The sequence below is a fragment of the Rhinopithecus roxellana genome, chromosome 14 (assembly GCF_007565055.1).
Source record: "Rhinopithecus roxellana isolate Shanxi Qingling chromosome 14, ASM756505v1, whole genome shotgun sequence".
Classification (NCBI taxonomy): domain Eukaryota; kingdom Metazoa; phylum Chordata; class Mammalia; order Primates; family Cercopithecidae; genus Rhinopithecus; species Rhinopithecus roxellana.
In genome coordinates this window covers 119,878,739-119,894,006 of record NC_044562.1, presented here as the reverse complement: position 1 = coordinate 119,894,006, position 15,268 = coordinate 119,878,739, and the positions used below count along the sequence as shown (strand labels likewise).

General features: G+C 44.7%; 1 protein-coding gene across 1 annotated transcript in view; it reads right to left on the bottom strand.

Moving 5' to 3' along the window:
- UGGT1 (UDP-glucose glycoprotein glucosyltransferase 1) overlaps positions 1–5,035 on the bottom strand; it is a 102,869-nt gene extending 97,834 nt beyond the window's left edge. Inside the window, exon 1 of the mRNA XM_010363429.1 lies at positions 4,811–5,035. The gene's annotated coding sequence lies outside the window, so the exon portion shown is untranslated. The remainder of the gene's footprint in view (positions 1–4,810) is intronic.
- Positions 5,036–15,268: the final 10,233 nt, after the last annotated feature.

Sequence of the window (15,268 nt, the reverse complement as noted above, 5' to 3'; positions counted from 1 at the left end):
ACTTGGAGACACAAAATAACATAAGTTAGAGAAAAAGAAATGCTTCTGACATATAATAGCACTTAATGTCTAGCTAGTCCAACAGATATTTGCTGAGTGACTGATACGTAACTGAAGGCATTTAGGTTATTACATTCCTTCTTTCAAAGGCTCTGCTTCATTTCCCAAGGAATCTACACTATACAGGGGTATAAAAATCAGTTGGTGGCACACCAGCTTGCACACAACCATACTTTATAAAGCATGAAAACAAAACCGAGATAGATGAAAATATAAATGATGGATATTAAAGGTTGAACTGTGTCCCCCAAAAAAGATATGGAAATCCTATCCCCCAGTACCTCGTAATGTCAACTTATTTGTAAATACATTCTTTACAGAGGTCATCAGTTAAAACAAGATTATTAGGTGGGCACTAATCCAATGACTGATGTTATAAAGAGGAGAAATCTGGACAGAGAAAGACAGCACAGAGGGACAACTATGCAGAGACCCAGGGGACGACCAGGGGAAGACAGAAGCACACACTAAAATTATACTGTAAGCTAAGGAATGCCTGAAACTACCAGAAGCTGAAGAGTCAAAGACAGATTCTCCTAAGAAGATTTCAGCGGGAACGTGGTCCTGTGAAACTTTGATTAAGGATTTCTAGCCCTGTGAGACAGTAAATGTCTGTTGTTCTAAGGCACCCAGTTTGTGACACTTTGTTATGGTAGCCCTAGGAAACAAACATAACAGGTCTCAAATGTAAACTCAGACAGGTTCTGAAATAAAGAAATGTAAAATTTTAGTGGCTTGCCAAGCCAACTGTCCCCATCCACAAAATGAGGGATCTGGGGTCTCTGGCAAAGTGGATGGCCACAGAACGCAGGCCTCCTGACTCCCTCAGTAGCCGCTCCAAGCCTGTCAAGATCCTCACAGACAGCATCCGGACAATTTCAGAAAAAGGTGTCCAGCTGCAGATGTCTCTGATTTTCATCCCCAAAGTCCACCTAACAGAACCCTAATTAGACCTCCCATGAGCTACAGAAAAGTCAGTATCCAAGCTCTACCCATTTGAATGAGAGCTAAAAGGGGATGACTATGTGGGAAGCACTAACCTATCCTTGGCTTCCGGATGTTCGCTCTGCTAAGGCTCACTTCCGTCTCATCCCAGTTCCTTCGTACTGCTTATAAAATCTATCATTGAGGTAGGCCGTCCACATTGGGGACCAGTCAATACCTTCCTTTTATAAAAAGCATCATTTGTGTTAACATCCTGCTTCATATAACACACAATATCTCTGAAGAACGATGGGCAAAAGCAAAATAAACTACACCAAATAGAAAAGTGGCTTTTAGAAGCATTTTAAGTTTAGGCACTGCCAGCTTCTTTTGAAACAAAAAAAAAATTAATAAATCAGCCAGGCATGGTGGCATGCACCTATGGTCCCAGCTACTCGGGAGGCCGAGGTGGGAAGATAGCTTGGGCCCAGGAGGTCCATGCTGCATCTGGGCAACACAGCGGGACAGGAGGAGAGCGGGACAGGAGGAGAGCGGGACAGGAGGAGGAGGAAAAAAGAAAGGAGGAGGAGAAGGGGAAGAGGAACGGGAAGAGGAGTGGTCTCTGGTTTGAGTATGTCTTCATTTTATAGGCTCCCTTATCACTCTGACCCTAGGGGTCCTTAAATGTTGCTTATAAAGACAGTCTGAGATAATGGCCATCAGAATGTGTCATGTGGTGTTGCCTGATCATAGGCATTATACTTGCGGCATGATGAATAAACAGAAAACACTCTTTAACAAGTTCTAGGCTCAACTATCAACAACCATCTGTAGGAGGCTGAGCGGGGAGGACTGCCTGAGGCCAGGAGGTGGAGGCTGCAATGAGCAAGATCATGCCACTATACTCCAGCCTGGGCAACAGAGCAAGACTCTGTCTCACAAACAAAAAATAAAAATTAAAAAATTAAAACACTATCTCTTGCTTATTTATCTGCAGTAAAATATAGAGAATATTAATAAATATTACGAGCCAGGCATGGTGGCTCACACCTATAATCCCAGCATTTAGGGAGGTCAACCCAGGAGGATTGCTGGAGGTCAGTTCAAGACCAGCCTGAGCGACACGGATCCCATCTCTACAAAAAATTTGAAAATTACCAGGGCAGGGTAGCACACGCCTATGGTCCTAGTTACTTGGGAGGCTGAAATCAGAGGATTGCTTAAAGTTGCAATGAGCAGGGACAGCACCACTGCACTCCAGCTGGGCAGTGAGATCCTGTCTCAAAAAAAAAAAAAAACCCTTTACACTTTTTGGAAAACAGAAGAGGCATGAAAATTCTAAGTCATCACCAACTTTTTCTTCTCCTGTTTTTAAACTAAAATAATAGTATTTTTTAGTTAAAAAAAAAAAAAAAAACAGACTCTTAGAAAACAATATGCAGGCCCAGGAGGGTGGCTCACGCCTGTAATCCCAGCACTGTGGGAGGCCAAAACAGGTGGATCGCTTGAGCTCAGGAGTTCGAGACCAGCCTGAGAGACATAATGAGACCCTGTCTCTACTAAAAATACCAAAAAGTAGCCAGGCATGGTGGCTGCTTGAGCCTGGAGGGTGTGGAAGCTGTAGTTCGCCAAGAACGTGCCACTGCACTCCAGCCTGGGTGACAGCTGTCTCAAAAAAAAAAAAAAAATGCTATCTGCAAGTTTATACATGGCTATCTGAGATTCTATATATGAGATAGTAGCAAGGAAAAATATTACTAAGTATCCTTTTAAAGAAACAAATTAACTTCTCAAATTATTAAGCATAACACACATTTACTATGTATCTATTAGCAAAACCATTTCCTGTGAACCACATAAATCTAATTTCAGCTAGAAGTGGTTATTATACATCTGATATGAAAATGATCACATCAGGCCGGGTGTGGTGGTTCACACCTGTAATCCTAAGGGAGGAGATCACCCCTCATATTGTCTTATGCCCAATTTCTGCCTCCAAAGAAAGAAGTAAAAACTAAAATGCAGAAATGAAATCCACAAGCAGACAGCCCCGCACCACACCCTGGGCCTGGTAGTTAAAGATCGACCCCTGACCTAATCGGTTCTGTTATCTATAGATTACAGACATTCTATAGAAAAGCACTGTGAAAACCCCTGTCCTGTTCTCTTCTGTTCTTACTGGAGCATGCAGCCCCCAGTCACATACCACTTGCTTGTTCAATCGATCACGATCCTCTCACGCGGACCCCCTTAAAGTGGGACAGCAATTGCTCACTTGGGGAGCTCCGTTGTTGGAGATGTGAGTCTTGCCAAAGCTCCCGGCCAAATAAAACCCTTCCTTTTTTAACTCGGTGTCTGAGGGGTTTTGTCTGTGGCTTGTCCTGCTACAATCCTAGCACTTTGGGAGGCCAAGGAGGGTGGATCACCTGAGGTCAAGAATTCGAGGCCAGCCCGGCCTACATGGTGAAACCCCATCTTTACAAAAAATACAAAAAATTTGCTGGGCGTGGTGGCACGTGCCTGTAATCCCAGCTACTTGGGAGGCAGAGGCATGAGAATCACTTGAACCGCGGAGGCAGAGGTTGTAGTGAGCCGAGATCGACTCATTGCACTCCAGCCTGGAAGACAAGAGCGAAACTCCATCTCAAAAACAAAAAGAAAAAAGAAAATTATCACATTGTCTTGTATTGTTACAGGGAAACTTAAATTAAAAAAGAAAATGCTCAGAGACAGCTGCAGGAAAGTTCTAAAAGAATTTTCTTCATAGTTTAATATATTCCCCTGAAGTTCAATGTGCATTATAAATGTGCTATGCTACTATACGAGTATTATGCTCACTTCCTTTAATAAGCTTCATGTGGCCAGGAGTTCAAGATCAGACTGGGATGTAACAAGACCTCATCTCTACAAAAAAAAAAATAAGAACTTTTTAAAAATAAGCTTCAGCTAAGTTTATCAAAAGAAAGTCAAATGTTGCTAAATTCGACTGGCTTAAAAAAAAAAAGGCAAAGTGAAAGGCTACAATCATTCCAAGTTTTTTGGTGTTGTTAAATAGCTATTTAAAAGGTCTTCAAACGCTTGCAAGTCTAAGATTCTTGAAAGAAAGAGCGCACTTTACACTAAAATTGGCTGGCAAGTGCATCAGTGAATGTTTCCGAAACAGTTAGTGTGGCACAATAAGGCAAAAGACCCCAGGACTTCAAACGAACAAAATATGCTCCTTCTCAAATCTGGCAAGAAATGCAAAAAAACTGCAGATTCTGGCTAAGGAACAAAAACAGTTCACATCTCTAAGTTATTGGCGACGCCGCAGATCTCAATCTGGCAGGTCCCACACTAAAAGTGAAACCGGATCATCCAATTTCCAGCCAACAGATCACAGTATTAAACGAAAACAGCAACCAAGGCACATCAACCCGAATTCATTTTAGGAAAAATAGAAATCTATTTTAAAAAGCACGTCGTTCTGCAATCAGGGTCCAGCAAAGTGCTGGTTCTCAACTCACTGAGGATCAAGCTTGGTCTAAATTCACGGTAGGACACTTCCCCCACTTCCTTCTGCACTTGGGCACAAGGATCTAAAGCTCTTCAAAAAAGGTCCAAGATCTCCGAACAGAGCCAGCCGCCACCCCCGCGGAAGCGATACCTTGCCAAGACCACCATGAGGGCAACTCAGGGCGCTCGCGAATAGGGGAAGGGATGGGACACCAGAGGGGAAACTGAGTCACGGTAGAGGCGAAAGCTCAATGTGACGGGGGCACAGGGTCGCCTTGCGCCCCAAACCCTCTCTCCGTCCATGAGGCCTCCTCACGCCACCCCTGGGTACCTGTCACCAGCAGCGCAGCCGCGGCACACGCACCGCTCGCGTCTCCCTTGTCGCCTATGCCCGGGCCGTGGTTAGTCCGCCACAGGGCCAGGGACAACGCCAGGGCGGGGCGGGGCTGCAGCGGCGGTGCAGGCTGCGCCAGTGAGAACCCGACACGCGCCTTTCCCGCGGCTCGGCTCAACACCCAGCCTCGCAAAGCAATTGCCCGGCTGCCGGCCGCCCTCTTACTTCCGCTTCCTAAAGGCGAACGCTAGAGGACTTCCGGCTACCGAGTGGAGACCTAGCAGGCCAGAGCGTCGGGCGGTCGGCGTCGTATCTCCGAGGCGGGGCGTCCAGCGTCTCTCCGCACTTCCGCTCTCCAGGGTGGTGGGTCGGCTGCCGGTCTTCAAGGTCTTGGGAAGGTTCGTTGAGCCAACAGCTGAGACCAGAGAGCTTTAACAGTCGATGAAATCCAATGTGGACTCTGGGACTTACTCCGTTAAACGTTTGTTAAAAGCTTACTCCCTTTAGCCTTTCGGTGGCACAGTAAGGACAATTGTCTTAATATTTCTGAGCATCTTCGACTTAAAACCCTAAAATTTTGATAGCTACCTTCCAGGGGGCATGATGAAAGGAAGACTTTTTAAATTTTAGGAGCCGATTTAGCTTTGCTTATTCGTGCAGCTGCAGCTTAGTCTGCAGGGACTGCTTTGTCCTTTATTTATTTATTCATTTATTTTTAACTAATGTAAACCAGTTTAAAATTATTTTGTAATAGGTAGCATTTAACCCACCCAGAAATGAATTATCTCTTTGGAGGGTATGTGTTTAACTATATTAAGTCAAAGTGAATGAAAAGCCAAAAATACTTTTGTATTTTTTTGGAGTTGGAGTCTTGCTCTGCCTCCCAGGCTGGAATGCAGTGGCGCAATCTCGGCTCACTGCAACCTCCGCCCCCGGATTCAAGCGATTCTCCCGCCTCAGCCTCCCCAGTAGCTGAGATTACAGACGCGCGCCACCGCACCGGGCTAATTTTTGTATTTTTAGTAGAGACGGGGTTTCACCCTGTTAGCCAGGATGGTCTCGAACTCCTGACCTCAGGTGATCCACCCGCCTCGGCCTCCCCAGTGCTGAGATTTCAGGCATGAGCCACCACACCCGGCCCAAAATAATTTTAAGAAATAAACATGAGCCAAGATGATGATGAAGGGGAGGAAGGAGAGGAGGATGAAGGAGATGACTAATAGAACACTGATGGATTCCAGTCTTCCTTTTTTTTTTTTTTTTTACATTTTCTCCAGTCCCTGGGGGCAAGTTGCAGTCCCCGCCCCCACTTGTGCTCAGTCTCCCTGTTCTTGAGGTTTCTTTACACTATGGTTCTCAACTTATTTTGGGGGAAATACCTTGAGCAGAATACAATGGGAAAAGAGTCTCTACCCCTTTCTGTTTGAAATTCATTTTTATCCCTTCCTGTCTGAGCAAAAACTGTATGGAATCAACACCACCCAGCTCTGTGGAAAAAGAGAAAAACCTGCCCCCTTCGCTCTGCTGGAAGCTGGAGGGCTCTAGGCCCCTGTGTAGCAGAGCATTCCATTCTAGCTTTCTTCCTGCTGTCTCTGTATGTTGGGCTCGGAGAGTACACTGGGTCTCTATGTGAATATGGACAGTTAGCATTTACCAACATCTTTCTGTCTACTTTCCCTTGTTTAAAAAAAGAAAGAAAAAATTTTTAACAATGGGATTCTAGAAGTCAGCAAAGAATGGGTCTGAGATGTTTGATGGGTTAAGTGGACATTTTTACAACATGGCTTCTCCTTTGGCATGTTTAATTGTGATGTTTGACAGACATCCTTGCATAAGATGACACTTTTAAAATAAATTATCTCCTAATGATGACTTGAGCCCTGCCACTCAGTGGGAGAATCAGCAGAACCCCTAGGATCTTATTTGGAATTGACATTCTCGATTGTAATTTTGTTCCGGTTTATTTTTAAATTTTGTTTCACTGGACAGGAAAGCTCCTTCTCAGTTTTAAACGTTAAAAGTGTACAAGTTGCTTTGTTACAATAAAACTAAATGTGTACACACACAAAAAGAGAAAAAAATGAGCATTTTAAAATTTATTTCACAAGGGAGCTGTTGCGTTAGCTTTCCTTAGTGTGTTTTCTAGCCCTCTTTAAATCACATCAGCTAATGCTTCCATAAAAAGGAAATTGTTAATTCACCATTTTACAAAGTTGATTATATACTTTTTCTTGGCCTTATCTTGATCTTCTGCTATGTGATACATGAACAAAACCAAAGTTTGCTTAGTTTTAAAATACAACTAAGTGGTAGTGCAGAGCTTCTAAGAAAGTTGGATTTCACCTTTTCTAAACCTTTCTCTGAAAAGTGCTACCTTATTTGAACAAAAACAGATTTTAAAAAAACTTAAACTTTTTATTTAGAAATAATTATAAATTCACAAGAAGTTGCAAAGATAGTACACAGAGCTATTTTGTACCCTTAAGCCCATTCCCCCAATGATTACATTTCAAATATCTATGTTACAGTATCAAAACCAGAAACTGACTTGGTACATTGTGTGGGGGAGACAGGTAGTTTTGTATGTATCTGTACATTTGTGTAACTACTGCCAAAATGAAGACCCACAACTATTGCAGCACCACAAAGTTCTCCCTTGTGCTACCATTTTATGAAGTCAGAACTACTTTCCTACCCCCAAGACTCCTAGACGGTGGCAACCATCATTTTGATCACTAAATATAAAATTTTTCAATTCTACAATATTATATGAATAGAATCATCTAGTGTGTAGCTTATTTATTTATTTATTTTACTCAGTATAACCACCTGTGGAGCCATACAAGTTGTAGATATCAATAGTTTATTCCTTTTTATTACTGAGTAATATTCCATGGTACAAACAGATTCATTTTAGCATCACCTATTGAAGGACATTTGGGTTTTTTCCAGTTCTGGACTATTTCAAATAAAGCTCCTATTAACATTCATGTACAGATTTGTATTTTCATTTATGTATGTATGTATTTATTTATTTATTTAAAATTACAAAAATCAGCTGGGCATGATGGCGGTCGCCTGTAATCCCAGCTACTTAGGAGGCTGAGGCAAGAGAATTGCTTGCACCCAGGAGGCGTAGGTTGCAGTGAGTAGAGATTGCACCACTGCACTCCAGCCTGGGTGAGGACCAAGACGCCATCTCAAATAAAAAAATGTATTTATTTATTTAATAAATCAGGTCTTACCATGTTACCCAGGCTGGTCTCGAACTCTTGGGCTCAAGCAGTCCTCCCCGCTTGGTCTCCCAAAGTGCTGGAACTATAGCCATGAGCCACCACGCCCAGTCCTATGTACAGGTTTTTTACATAGACACAAGTTTTTTGTATGTTTTTGTTTTTGTTGGGATGGAGTGTTGCTCTGTCACCCAGGCTGGAGTGCAGTGGCGTGATCTGGCTCACTGCAACCTCCGCCTCTGGATTCAAGCGATTCTCCTGCTTCAGCCTCCTGAGTACCTGGGATTACAAGTGTGTGCCACCACACCCGGCTAATTTTTTTATTTTTAGTAGAGATGGAGTTTTGCCATGTTGGCTAGGCTGTTTTCGAACCCCTGACCTCAAGTGATCTGCCTGCCTCGGCCTCCCAAAATACAGGGATTACAGGCATGAGCCACCGTGCCTGGCCTAGACCTAAGTTTTTGTTTATCTGAGATGAATGACCAAGAGTGCAATTACTTGATCATATGGTAAATGTACATTTTGCTTGTAAGGAACTGCCAAACTGTTTTCTAGAATGGCTGTACCATTTTACATTCCCACCACCAGTGTATGAGAGATCCATTTTCTCTGCATTCTTACCCACAATTGGTACTGTCATTTTTTTAAATTTTTGTTATTTTGATAGGCATATAGTAATTCCTCATCATGGTTTCAATTTGCACTTCCCTAATGGCTGGTGATGATGAACATATTTTCACATGGTCATCTGCAATCTGTATATCCTTCGGTGGAATGCCTCGTCATGCCCTAGCTTATTCTCTAATTAAATTATTTGGTTTTCCACTATTGAGTTTTAAGGGTACTTTATATATTTTAGATACAGGTTATTTGTCAGATACGTTGTTTGGAAACATTTTCTCCCTGTGTATAGCTTGTTTTCTCATGCCTTTAACAGGATCTTTCTTAGAGCAAAAGTTTTTAATTTTGGTGAAGTGCAGTCTATCCATTTTTCTCTTATGGATCTTGCTTTTAGTGACATGTCTAAGAACTATTCATCAGAGCCAGGCGCAGTGGCTCACGCCTGGAATCCCAACACTTTGGGAGGCCGAGGCGGGTGGATCGCCTGATCTCAAAGGAGTTCCAGACCAGTCTGGCCAATGTAATGAAACCCCATCTCTACTAAAACTGCAAAAATGAACTGGGCATGGTGGCACCAGCCTGTAATCCCAGCTACTCAGGAGGTTAAGGCAGGAGAATCACTTGAACCCGGGAGGCAGAGGTTGCAGTGAGCTGAGATCATGCCACTGTATTCTAGCCTGGGTGACAGAGCAAGACTCCATCTCAAAAAAACAAACAAACAAAAACAAAGGACCTTTCCTGCCTTTTTGAAGTTCAGTCCTCAAACTTACTATCGCTCCTCCACCTTTTCTATTTTTTTCCATTTTATGTATATTGATAGTTTGCATCCCCCACTAGGTGTCACTCCATGAGGACAGGGACATCATTTAGTTCAGTGCTACATCCTTAGCCCCTAGGACATTGCTCAACCAATACTGGATGAACATTTCTGTCTGCACCTCCCTCCTCTATCCATGAGGATACACTCAACTGAGCTGGCCGGCTGTTCTGTTCACATCCAGGTGGCTGATGGGCAAAGGACACACCTTGGAATCAGTAAATGCCCCTTGAGCTGCTGGAGAGACAGCATAGAATCCTCCAGGTTTCTAAGCTCCCACCCAAACCTCATGTTGAACTGTAATTCCCAGTACTGGAGATGGGGCCTTGTGGGAGGTGTATGGGTCTGGGGTGGGGGCAGATCCTTCAAGGCTTGGTGCTATCTTCGTGATACTGAGTGCGTTCTCTCAAAATCTGGTCATTTAAAAGTGGGTGGCACCTTATCCCCCACCTTACTTGCTCCTGCTTTCACCATGTGACATGCCTGTTCCCCCTTCACCTTCTGTCATGATTGTAAGCTTCCTGAGGCCTCCCTAGAAGCCAAGCAGATACCTGCATCATGGTTCCTGTAGAGCCAACAGAACTGTGAGCCAGTTACACCTGTTTTCTTTTTAAATTACCCAGTCCCAGTTATTTCTTTATAGCAATGCAAGAGTGGCCTAATGCAATAGCCAAATAAATTGATTGTGGAAAGCAAAGTTGGCGTTTAATGTTTGATTTCCAGATGGAAAAGGAGTGCAACTCAATGAGAGTTATAGTGATGAGGCTGGGTGCGGTGGCTCATGCCTGTAATTCCAGCACTTTGGGAGGCCAAGGTGGGCAGATCACCTGAGGTCAGGAGTTCAAGACCAGCCTGGCCAACATGGTGAAACCTCATCTCTACTAAAAATACCAAAATAATGACCTGGGCGTGGTGGTGGGCACCTGTGATCCCAGCTACTTGGGAGACTGAGGCAGGAGAATGGCTTGAACCCAGGAGGCAGAGGTTGCCGTGAGTCGAAATTGCACCAATGCACTCCAGCCTGGGTAGCAGAGTGAGACTCCATCTTAAAATAAATAAATAAATAAATAAATAAATAAATAAAGCAAGCAAGCAATTGGATTTTTTTTTTTTTTTTTTTCTTGAGATGGAGTTTCGCTCTGTTGCCCAGGCTGGAGTGCAGTATGGCGATCTTGGCTCACTGCAAGCTCCGCCTCCCGGGTTCACACCCTTCTCCTGCCTCAGCCTCCCGAGTAGCCGGGACTACAGTTGCCCATCGCCATGTCCGGCTAATTTTTTGTATATTTGGTAGAGATGGGGTTTCACCGTGTTAGCCAGGATGGTCTCAATCTCCTGACCTTGTGATCTGCCTGCCTCGACCTCCCAAAGTGCTGGGATTACAGGCATGAGCCACCACGACCGGCCACAATTGGAATTTAAATTTACAACAATCCATTGTCCTCCTCAAAATCATTTTTTTGCACAGAACTAATAGGTAAATTAAGTGGGGAATCACTAATTCCACATCTTTGTGTTCTTTAATGGTGATATTAATCTCTGAAATTTCCCAAGGGATGCTGGATTGCTTTTGAAGGGGTGTGGGGGCAATTTCAGGGCTTCCACTTGGCACCTACCATAATAGCAGCCTTCCTTCCATGGGTCAGAGAGCCATTGTGAGGATTTTACCAGTTATTGAGTATAGAAAAAAAATAGAGAGTGGGTTTGCAGAACACTAGACTTACTGTGGGATGAACTTAGACAATAACTCCATTTATCATGACTCCAAAAGTTGCCACTTTGACTAGTGTGGAGACACTAGTACTTCATCTTGGACGCTAATCTCCCATGTTGACTTCTGATTAACCCGCGTCCTGGGAATGCCTCCAGGATTTCCACTTTATTTACTGTCTTTAGTGTAAGAGCATGTCAACCTTGATGTTATCAAATTATAGGCCATGACTCATGTACTCTCCTTGGAGGGTTGCCTTCAACTGTCCTTTACTTTTTTTTTTTTGAGATGGAGTCTCGCTCTGTCACCCAGGCTGGAGTGCAGTGGTACAATCTCGGCTCACGGCAACCTCCGCCCCCCGGGTTCAAGTGATTCTCCTGCCTCAGCCTCCCGAGTAGCTGGGACTACAGGCATGTGACACCGTACCCAGCTAATTTTGTATTTTTAGTAGAGATGGGGTTTCTCCATGTTGGTCAGGCTGGTCTCGAACACCCTACCTCCGGTAATCCACCCGCCTCAGCCTCCCAAAGTGCTGGGATTATAGGCTTGAGCCACTGCACCCAGCCAACCAGTTGATTTTTTTTTTTAAGAGATGGGGGGGGGTCTCATTATGTTGCCCAGGCTGGTCTTGAACTCCTGGGCTCAAGCAGTCATCCCACCTTGGCCTCCCAAAATACTAGAATTACCTGTGTGAGTCAATATGCACAGTGCTACAGCCCTTTCAGGAAACAATTAGAATTCAAAGTCTTACCGTTTCGGAGGTCAGGAGTTTAAAATGGGTTGACCAGCTGCATTCTTTTTGGAGGCTCTAGGGGAGAGTCTGTTTTCTTGCCTTTTCCAGCCTCTAGAGGTTGTCCACATCACTTGGATCGTGGCCCCACATACTCCAATCTCTCCTTTGTTGTCGCAGGTCCTTCTCTCTCTCTGAGCTTCCCGACTCCCTCTCTTAAGGACCTTTGCCATCACGTTGGTTCCACATGGATAATCCAGGATAATGCCCCCATCTAAGATCCTCACCTTAATGACATCTGCTGCCAAGCCACGTATTCCCAGTTTCCACTCCAGGGATTAGGAAGTGAACTACATTTTGGGGGGTTATTATTCAGCCCACCACACAAAAGTTCCTCAGGACACACCATCAGTTAAGAGACAGCATCCAGCAATCCCTGACAGTTCTGGGTATTCTCCTTTCTACAATGCACAATCTCTATGGTAAAAGGCCACAGATCCCCCGTGGAAAGGCAAGGAAGAAGAGGTCATGTGTCTGTGTGGCCACGCTGCAGGGTCATCCTCCCCGGGGCTTTTCCTCCCCTTTATTTCAAGAAGCGCTAAGTCTATAAACTGGCTCAGGTGTGAGAATTGGATGAGAGATAATGACCCTACAATCAGGTCTGGGGACTCCATAATTATAACATTTGTACTTATTCGGCCAGGTGCGGTGGCTCATGCCTGTAATTTAAGCCCTCTGGGAGGTCAAGCTGGGTGAATTGCTTGAGCTCAAGAGTTAGAGACCAGGCCTGAGCAACATGGCAAAACCCTGTCTCTACTGAAAAAAATAGAAAAATTAGCTCAGAGTGGTGACACATGCCTGTAGTCCCAGCTGCTCTGGAGGCCGAGGCAGGAGGATGGCTTGAGGCCCGGGAGACAGAGGTTCCAAGATCATGCTACTGCACTCCAGCCTGGGTGACAGAGCGAGACCCTGTATTGGTGGGGGGTCGGGGTGGGGGAAGAATATTTGTACTTCAAGTAAGGCCAGGCACGGTGGCTCATACCTGTGATCCCAGCACTATGGGAGGCTGAGGCAGTAGGGTCACCTGAGGTCAGGAGTTCGAGACCAGCCTGGCCAACACGGTGAAACCCCATCTCTACTAAAAATACAAAAGTTAGCCAGACATGGTGGTATGCACATGTAATCCCAGATACTCGGGAGGCTGAGACTGGAGAATCACTTGAACTCAGGAGGCAGAGGTTACAGTGAGCCGAGATCACGCCACTGCACTCCAGAGAGAGAAAGACTCCGTCTCAAAAGAAAAAAAAAAAAAAGAAAGCAAGACTTTAGTGCAGTTCCCGTATGTTTTATGCCTGGGGATATCACAATCAGTGAGACATCGGGGAGAATATCTTGAGTAAAGCCATTCTGATTATTGTCCATCCATACTTACTGTCCACTATGATAATGATGACCCTATTTTTTTTTTTTTTCTTTTTTTGGCTAGTCAAGAGATGCAGGGGGAGTAGAGAAGGAACAAAGAAATCTGTAACTGGTTGTGATCAATTGGTTGTAAACACCACTGCACTTGGACCAGCAAGATGACCCTATTTCTAATGGTGCTTGGCGTGTACTTGGCCTCTGACACTTTGGAAACTAACTAGCAGCAGTCAAAACCACAGTTGCCTTTTTTGTTTCATGTGTCTGTGTTTTTGAGACAGGGTCTTGCCCTATCACCCAGACTGGAATGCAGTGATCATAGCTCACTGCAGCCTCAAACTCTTGGGCTCAAGTGATCCTCCCATCTCAGCCTCCCACGTAGATGGGACTATAGGCATGTGCCACCATGTCAAGCTAATTTTTTTTTTTTTGGTGAGGGGGGAGACAAAGTTTTGCTATGCTGCTCAGGCTGGTCTTGATCTCCTGGGCTCAAGCCATCCACCTAACTCGGCCTCTCAAAGTGCTGAGATTACAGGCATGAGCCACTGCTCCTGGCCAGAGCTCCTTCTTTACACTGTCAGGTACCAGGACTCTGCCTTTTGGAGTGATTTCAACCAAGTCATCAATAGTAATGTGCTCCAGTCCTTTCTCTTTAACTACTTTTACAATTCCAGCCACATTCAATTAATTTAGCTCTCAGCAACTCTTTGAGGTGTTTTCTTTCTGCAGTTTCTATTGACTTTTGGTTAATTTCTGCTCTTAGCTGCACATCTTTTTTTTTTTTTTTGGAAATGGAGTCTTGCTCTGTTGCCCAAGCTGGAGTGCAATGGCACAATCTCGGCTCACTGCAACCTCCACCTCCCAGGTTCAAGCGATTCTCCTGTCTCAGCCTCCCAAGGACCTGGGATTACAGGCATACACAACCACGCTGGGCTAATTATTTGTATTTTTAGTAGAGATGAGAGTTCACCATGTTGGCCAGGCTGGTTTCAAACTCTTGACCTCAAGTGAACTGCCCACCTTGTCCTCTGAAAGTGCTAGGAGTACAGGTGTGAGCCACTGCTCCAGCTCATCTGCACATCTTTATCTTGCTAACCATACTCTTTGGCGGCCTGGACTTAGACCTTCACTCTGGTCACATGCGATTTATTTATTTATTTATTTATTTATTTATTTATTTATTTTGAGACAGAGGCTTGCTCTGTCACCCAGGCTGGAGTGCAATGGCGTGATCTTTGCTCACTGCAACCTCTGCCTCCTGGGTTCAAGCGATTCTCCTGACTCAGCCTCCCGAGTAGCTGAGACTACAGACGTGTGCCACCATGCCCAGCTAACTTTTTGTATTTTTAGTAGAGACGGGATTTCCCCGTGTTAGCCAGGATGGTCTTGATCTACTGACCTCGTGATCTGCCCACCTTGGCCTTCCAAAGTGCTGGGATTACAGGCATGAGCCACCACGCCCAGCCTTATTTTTATTTTTATTTTTTTCTTTTTGAAAAGGAGTCTTGCTCTGTCTCCCAGGCTGGAATGCAGTGGCTCGATTTTGACTCACTGCATTCCTCTGCCTCCCAGCTTCAAGAGATTCTCCCACCTCAGCCTCCCGAGTAGCTGGGATTACAGGTGCCTGCCACCACACCCAGCTAATTTTTGTATTTTTAGTAGCCGGTTTCACCATATTGGTTGGCCAGGCTGGTCTCCAACTCTTGATCTCAGGTGATCCACCTGCCTCAGCCTCCCAAAGTGCTGGGATTACAGGTGTGAGCCACCACACCCGGCTTATCTGCACATCTTTATCTTGCTAACCATGGTCTTTGGCTGCATGGACTTAGACCCTCATTCTAGTTACATGCTTTTAAAGTATTGTTGGAAACGTGCAGAACAGCATATATAATGTGCTACTGTTTCTATAACAAAAGGGGACCATATA